Below are 8,350 nucleotides of genomic sequence, written 5' to 3' on the forward strand. Positions count from 1 at the left end.
GGGGTTTGTGCAGGGAGAAGGGTGCAACAATGAATGAATGGAATTCCAAAATCTCTGTAGATGTTCATTGAAATGAAAAATAAACAAACTAAATTAAAAAAATAAATAAAATAAAGTAGTATCATGTACCACTTAGGTCGACATGTGGTACAAACATACAGTGGAGTATATTACTCATACAGACAATGGAATATTATTCAGCCAGAAAGAGACATTCTGATGCATGCGAGGACATAGATCTACTTTGAAAAAACATCATGAAGAGCTAAGCAAGTCTATTACAAAGGACTAATACTAACTAATACCACAGACATGAAATACATAGAACAGGCAACTTGACCCACAGTTACCAGGGATAGGAAAGTAGGATTGGGGAGGCTTCCGTTAGGGAGCAGTAAATTTATGTTTATGGTAATGGAAAAATTGGCAGTGATTATTAGTGATGGTTGTACAATATGGTTACTGTCATTGACAGCATTCAATTGTACTTGTGGAAAACATTAATTGACAAATGTTGAGTTAAACATTATCTTTACAACAGTAAAAATCTTTTAAAAATAAGATGTATAGGAACATGAGTAAAACCAATTCTGTTTAGCTACAGTTATCAAGAAACTTTTTAAACACATGAACTTTCTTGTTAGGCCATTAAATCAATGTTTTCAGACTATTTGTGGTGAAGGACCCATAATTTCCAACTCATTTTCCACTGGCAACTCAAATAAAAGATGACAAAAATGTGAAATTTAAAAAAGAATGGAAAATATAAACCTCAATTTTTAAAATCACTTGATTCAATAGACTTATAATTATTCTGTCAAATTGCTACCCAAGGTCCTTGGTTCCTGTACTTACAGAGTCAGTTCACCAGCTGGTACCCATCCGCAGACCGCATGCTGAGTCACTGAGTTCAAGACAAGATCCAGTTGTGGGTTTTATAATCCCTCCCATTCCAAAGTCCTGATGAGCATCTGCAGTTTATCTGTCACTTGCACGAGATGAAAATCTGAGTTCTGAGGCACCAAGGCCACAGTTACCTCTCTTCCCACCGAAGCATGTTGGCCCCTTTCATATTAAAAGGAAATGGTCAGCTTCAGCCACCACCACCACCAATTGCTGCCAAGTTACTTTGACATAGAATTTTCAAAGGCTGATTTTTCAGAAGTAGACTGCTACCCTTTTGAATTCGAATCTCCAACCTTTACAGTTCACAGTGGCACACAGTAACTGTTTGGTAAGTTCTGGTAAACTCAGTGGGTAAGACATTGCACTGCCAACATAACGGTGCGAAGTTCAAATTCACCATCTGCTCCATGAGAGTAAGATGAGCAGTCTCCTTTCATGCAACTTACTGCCTCTGAAAACCCCACTGAAGGATCAGTTACAAGTGGGTTCCGATTCGATGGTACACAACAACAACACACAATCGACGGGATTGAATATTAAGGTACAGATTTTTCTGTGCAAATTCAAACTCCTTGAGGTCCCTTCTTTAGGGAATGGCCTTGACAGTGAAGCTAGAAAAGGAGGATATTGACTCACCATCGTGGGGAGCTCTCCCCCTAAACCTCAGCCAGGAGATGCCTTCGTGTATCTTGGGCCCCTGCGCTTTGACCAGGGCAGGAAACCGGGTGGATTTGGAGTAGTAAAACCAGTGAGCTCAAGGGACAGGACAGACCAGCACATCAGAGCTGGACTCCTGTTGGGAAGATATAGGAAAGGGAAACTAAGAATCAGCAGCCTGAGTGGATGCAGGAAGTGGTCAGCCTGCACAGAGGAGTGTTGGCTGCTGCCAGGCTCAGAGACAGGGGCCCCGGGCTCCATAGGAGCCTCTGGTTTTCAGGATGTTCGTTTTCACTGTCATGCTCACCCAGGCTTATCCTCGGAGCCATTCCTGCCCTTGCTCGCCGCCCTAAGTATTGAAGTGTAGCATGCTCCTTCTCATTCAACCCTAAATCCAACATGTCGATAATGCATTATCATTATTCCCACTTCACAAGCCAGGAAGATGGCCATCCAGCTAATCTGACAGCAAATGGCCCATCTGGACCTGAAGGCAGAGCCCGCAGTGACTGCTGCCCCTCAGGTGCCAAGTCCTTGATCCTTCAGTGTGATGCCTAAGTATGCTCAGCTGATAGAGGGTCTGTCTATCTCTTTTGAAGGACAGAGATAAGATACTTTGCTTTCAACATTTCTTACCGAGCTGGCATGTCCCAATAACACGCATTCCACTTTATTTTATTAAAGTAAGAAATTCCTTCAGGAAGCAGAGGATATGCACTGGCTCAGTGCAGGTTGGCTGTGTGCTGGCATCCAGGCCCCTACTTGGCACTGGGGCCTTTCTAAGGTCTTGTAAGGACTCTACGTGGTTTAGTATTCAGAAACTGGGGCTAATAGTGCCCCCTAGAGGCATTAGTACATCTCAACATCAAGGAAACAAAAATTCTCACTATTCAACCAATAGACAACGTCATAATGAATGGAGAAAAAATTGAAGTTGTCAACAATTTCATTTTACTTGGATACACACTCAATACCCATCTCAGTAGCAGTCAAGAAATCAAAAGACATGTTGCATTGGGAAAATCTGCTGTAAAGACCTCTCCAAAATGCTAAAGAGCAAGGATGTAAGATTGAAGAGTAAGGTGTGCCCAATCCAAGCCGTGGTATTTCCTGCTGCTTCCTGTGCATCTGAAAATTGGACAATGAATGAAGGTGACAGAAGAAAAATTGGTGCCTTTGAGCTGTGGGGTTGGAAAAGACTGTCCCAAGGATTGCCAAAAGAACAAACAAGTCTGCCTTGATTGAAGGGCAACCGGGCGCTCCTTAGAGGCAAGGTTGGCGAATGTGCTTGAGGCATGTTGTCAAGGGGAGCTAGTCCTTGGAAAAAGACATGATAATAGGGAATGTAGATGTTCAGTGAAAGCGAGGGAGACTCCCAAGAAGATGGATCGACCCTGTAACTGTAACAATCGGGCTCGAACGTATCAGAGATGGGGAGAATGGTTCAAAATAGGCAAGGTTCCAATCTGTAATTTATAGGATCACTGTGAGTTGTAAATGACTCAACAACATCTAACAACATCAGACGCCATGGGGTGCTCTGTCAAGGAACAGTGGTGGCTTACCCTCCCAGCCTCTGGCTTTCCCTAGGAAGTCAGCTTTGGAAGCAGTTGAGGTGGGAAAGACTCTGTATTACTGGGTATGGGACAAGATTTAGAAGGGGCACTGAGAAACCAAAGAACAGAGACAACAAAAATTGCATCCATGCTACTAAGATATGTCTTGGAGAAGGCGAAATTGGATTCCTTTTTGGAAGCAAGAACAGCGTAGCTTCGTCTTTGGGCATGCTGCTAGGAGAGGCTATTCCTTGGAGAAGAACATTATGCTTGGAAAGGTGGAGAGACAGGAGAAAAGAGGAAGATCTCCAACCAGGTGGATTGGCACAGTGACTGCAAAAATGGGTCTGATAGTGTCTGAGATTTTAAGGTTGATATAGGCTAGAATGATTTTCAGATCTTTTGTTCACAGAGTCGCTATGGGTCATACTTGACTTGATGGAACCTAACAACTAAGTTGGTCTGTAAGTCATGTGTTGCCTTGACAAGAAAGAGAGAAAAATTGTGACAAGAAAGACAGAATGAGCTTCAAGAACTCTCCAGGAACCAGAGTGAGGAGGAATAAGGCCCAAGTCATTAGGTTCGCAACTAAACAACATCCTGATGAGGGGCGAGGTCCAGGATGCGTGGGCTCCATCATGGGCTTGGACGGCAGTCACTGACTGCAAGGGCTCAGTTCACATTTGCAAGCTGCGAACTGCTAAGTGGATTCAAGTTAACGGTGTCATCGTGGCAACCTTAGTGCTATGGAGGATTTTAACAACTCTGATCCTTGGTGGCTTAGTCTCTAGGGAGTTGCACTGCTAAACAAAGGCCACACCTCTGGTGATAGGGACCCACCAGCAGCTCTACAGAGAAAAGAAAACAATTTCCTCTCGTGAGATTTACCACCTCAAGATCCAATGGTGGCTCAGCTATGAGTTGTTTCCAACTCAACAGCAATAAGTTTTCAAGTTCTGAGTGATCTTTCAGAAACTGATCACCAGGCCTTTACTCTGAGGAACCTCTTGATGGACATGAAGGGCTCTCAGTGCACTATCATTTGCACCAAGGGACTTGATATTGCTGTGATAAGCACAGCACCATTACTAGACCCCATCTCTCTCTCCTCACTGAGCATCAGGAAAAAGCATGACTGGTCCCCTAAAGGCTTGCTGCTGTCATTGGCCACTATCAAGTCAGAGAAGAACTGTTCATAGGGCTTGGAAGGTTTTTATCTTTGTGAAATCCATGACAACCTCATGCACAACTGGATGAAAACATTTCCATGGCCAACATAGACTTGACCACTGTGACTCATAGGGCTTTCAATGGCTGGTTTTTGATAGTAGATTGCCAGTCCTTTGCCACTTAGTCCATCTCAGTCTGGAAGCTCTGTTGAAACCTGCTCAATACTATTGCAAGTCTCCCTTAGTGGGTGGATAGTAGATATGCATGGGGGCACTGGCCAGGAACTGAATCTGGGTTTCCTGCATATTGTTGTGCACTGTCGCGTCGGAACGGACCCATACCTGACCCTCCACGGGGATTTCAAAGACAGTAAATCACACAGGAGGACACTGTGCATCCTTCTCCCGCAGAGCAGCTGGTGGATTAAAATTGTAGGCCGTTGGGATCGTAGCAACACAACTTCTCACCACCAGGCCACCTAAGCTCCCTGAGTTTCCTGCATGTTTTTGTTGTTGTTGTCATTGTGTGTTTTATATAGTCAGAACCAACCCATAACTGACCCTCTGGTGGGTTTTCAGAGGCAGTTAATCACACGGGAGAAGACTGTCCATCCTTCTCCTGAGGAGCAGCTGGTGGCTCGAACCACATGCTTTTGGGGTTGCAGCACAGTTTCTTGCCACTAGGCTATCTGCATGTTGTTGTTGTTGATTGCCATTGAGTCAAGCACAACTCATAGTGACGCTATGAACAAAAGGCCTAAAGTCTTTCTGTAACTATCATCGTGTCTCCAGGTTTGTAGAGTTTCCAGAAGCATGTGGTTTAGGAAATGGATGCCACTCATGCTTCCAAACCTGTCTTAAACTGGGAACTCCACCAAACATTGTCCACTATGGGCAGCCATTATAGCATTTGACCCCCGATGGCACTAGGTTCAGCTTCACAGTAAACCCAGAATACCTCAGTATAGCAAATTGACAGAAGAGTGTTTTTCAACTTAAAAGAATGTTCCTCCAAAATAATAACACTAGGCCCTTGGGCCCAATCAACATTTAAACATTTAAATACAAGGGTCCTTGATATATGTATGTATGTGTGTGTGTCTATGTATATGTATGCTATATATATAAATAAACAAGAGATGAACTAAAGGCCTGAAGCCTTTCTAGAACTATCATCATTTCTTCAAGTTCATAGACTTTCCAGAGGCATTTGGTTTAGGAAGTAGATGTCACTCCTGCTTCCAAACCTGAATCAGTCTGGGAGCTCCACCAAGCATAATGGTAGCCATTATGGTGTTTGACATACCTATGGCATAGTTGTCCATCACCGCAGCTGTTGAGCTGATTTAAATTGATAGTCACTGTGACGGACAGCGTAGAACTGCTCCGTAGAGCTTCCCAGGATGTGATCTTTCCAGGAGCAGAGAACAAAGTCTATTCTCCTAAGAAGCATCTGGTAATTTCAAACTGCCAACCTGTTAGCAGCCAAGTGTTTACTATTAAGCCAACCGAGATCTTTCTGAGTTTCTGCTGTTGATCTAATGGATAAAGAGTTGCACTGCCATCCCAAAGGCAGGTGGTTTGAATTCACCATTTGCTCTAAGGGTGAAAAATGGGCCATCTCCTCCTCCCAAGTGATTTATAGCCTTTTGAAAACCAGATGGAGGGTCAGCTATGAGTTGATTCCAACTCAATGACAACTGGGGTGAGTTGAGTTGAATTTGACCAAAATTCCAAACTCATTGCCAATCAACTCATTGCAATTCAACTCACAGTAACTCTCTATCATGTTTCTGAGGTTGTAAATGGTTAAAGGAGGAAATTGCCCATCAGAAAAAATGCTAGTGAGTTTGAACTGTTAACCTTTCAGCTCGAGACCCAACTTGTAATTCCTCTGTAGAAAAGTTGAAAGTTCTTTAAGATGCAATCGTGGGAACCCACATGTCTATAAATGCCTGATTTCAGAGAAAGCCATTGACTTCTTTTTGGGAAACCAGAGACCCCAAGGCAGAGGAACCTTAAAACAAGATGGATTGACATAGTGGTGGTAACAGTGGGCTCAAGCACAATAGAGGTCGTGAGAGTGGTGCAGGGTGATGGAAGGTTCAGTTCTGTTGTCGATAAAGTTGGTTTGAGTTGTCGTAGACTCAACAGTACCTAACAACAAGGATCCTGGAATTACTGAGTCATCATTACTTATGTCTCAATATATAATGTTATATACTGTTAATGCACAAAATAACAACCTCTACAGAATTAAGTGAGGAAGATAAGCAGTATTTGGGAGTATCTGTGTAAGAACTGTAATATGAGTGAAGATCTATGATTTCAACAGTAGAGAGTCATTTCATTTCCTGTGTTCATGAAAAAGTACCAAGTTTGTGTTAGAGACTGATAAACTGGAGGCATGTTTCTTTCCCTTCCTAGTTCAGAACTCTTTTTTTTTTTTCATTTTCACACTTTAATTGCTTTGAGTGTCATCTCTGTAAGGTAGAAAACAAAATCAAACTAAGCTGCGGGTTTTCTAGTGATTCAGGCTTGATCTTCAGCACAGCAGCAGAAATACAGAGGCCAACGAGGAGACTGGAAAACGCAAGGTGCTCACTTGCTCGTATTCTCCATCAGGAAAGAGCCAAAAGCCCCGTCCTCAGACAGAGGCTACACAAAGCACCGTGAGCTACAGAGAACAGGACAACGCAAAGTGTCTGCTGAGCCACCTTCTGGAAAGCACATCAGAACAGAACGAGTAGTGAACAAAGTACATGTTTACATTCTCAAAACTGCTCCAGGGTTTGAAAAATCCCCACTTGTTCTCAGTAAGTGTGTGAGTGAAGAGAGGAGTAAACAGATGTGGGAACATTATTTGATTTTTACCAATATAATATCCCACAAGCTTATCTTGTGTTCCCCTTTAAAAACAAACAAACATACATTTTTTCCATTTGCCACAGAACAAACTGACACTAAAGACTGTTTAGAAGAACATTTCCATTTGAAGGAGGTTGGGGAGAACACTTTCCACTGCAGAAGACCTTCCGTGTCTCTTCACACTATTAACATCACTATTCTTCCTTGATATAGATTCCTGTGGAAAACTTGTCGGAAGATTTGCCAGAGCCAGGAGATGAGTAATAGATTGTGTCCTACTTAGTTACTTGGAAACTCAGCTGACAGCTTTGGGATAGACCCATGCAATCCGGCCCCAATCTTGCTAAGTATCTTCGAACTACAGAACTCCTTAGCCCTTAGCTTGAGCTGCTGCCCAGTGTCTTAAACTGTACTGGGTCCCACCCGTGCCGCTTCGGCTGCGGCCCCCGGTGGGTGCTAGTCATCGAAGTCTGGGATGTCGTCATAGGAGTAGCCCCGGTAACCTTTGGACGCATAGTAGGCGATGCGCAGGTGGTAGAAGCCCGGCAGAAACACCAGGATGCCGATGATCAGCACGGGAACGGCCCGGTCTGCCCCCCACCCCCTTCCTGATGTAGCCTGCCAGCAGGAGGGAGCCGATGATGATGAGAAAGGCACCGATCAAACACAGCACAGTGGCAAGGGCAATGGCTTTGGAAGGGATCTTAGGTGGGCTTTTCTTAAACTGAAGGTCAGTGTAGCCATCGTCTGTGGGGAGTCTTGAGTATTTCACTTTACTGTTGGGAATCCCAGCGGCCAGGTTGGTGCGAGCCGGCATCATAACACGTTGACAGGGCTGCAGTCCGAGGCCGCGGCGCCTGCCGCCTTGCCCCGAGACACTGGACACTGCACAGGCCGCCCGCAGCCAATCGCTGCCCGCCCTTGAGCCCAGCTCCCTAGTTCAGAATTCTTACTGTAAAGTCATGAAAATTGTAAAGAGATTAATGGAATTTATTACAAAAGAAATCACTTCTACTACCAATGGTACAGGACAGGGGAGTATTTTTCTTTAAGTGGGGTCGCTGTGACTTGGAGCCAACTCACAACCCATCTAATAGCGATATCATCAGCAGACCCTGACCTGCTAGTCAGTCATCGACAGCTACAACCTGTGGGCCAGAGCTAGACCACTATCTGTTTTTGTAAATAACACAT

At 44.1% G+C, this 8,350-nt stretch overlaps 1 pseudogene; it reads right to left on the reverse strand.

Annotated features, from left to right (window-relative positions):
• Nucleotides 1-7,612: 7,612 nt before the first annotated feature.
• Nucleotides 7,613-7,982, reverse strand: LOC102847761 (annotated as a pseudogene).
• Between the last annotated feature and the right edge of the window lie 368 nt (nucleotides 7,983-8,350).

Source organism: Elephantulus edwardii, unplaced genomic scaffold (genome assembly GCF_000299155.1).
Source record: "Elephantulus edwardii isolate Elephantulus edwardi_28Jun2011 unplaced genomic scaffold, EleEdw1.0 scaffold00138, whole genome shotgun sequence".
Taxonomy (NCBI): domain Eukaryota; kingdom Metazoa; phylum Chordata; class Mammalia; order Macroscelidea; family Macroscelididae; genus Elephantulus; species Elephantulus edwardii.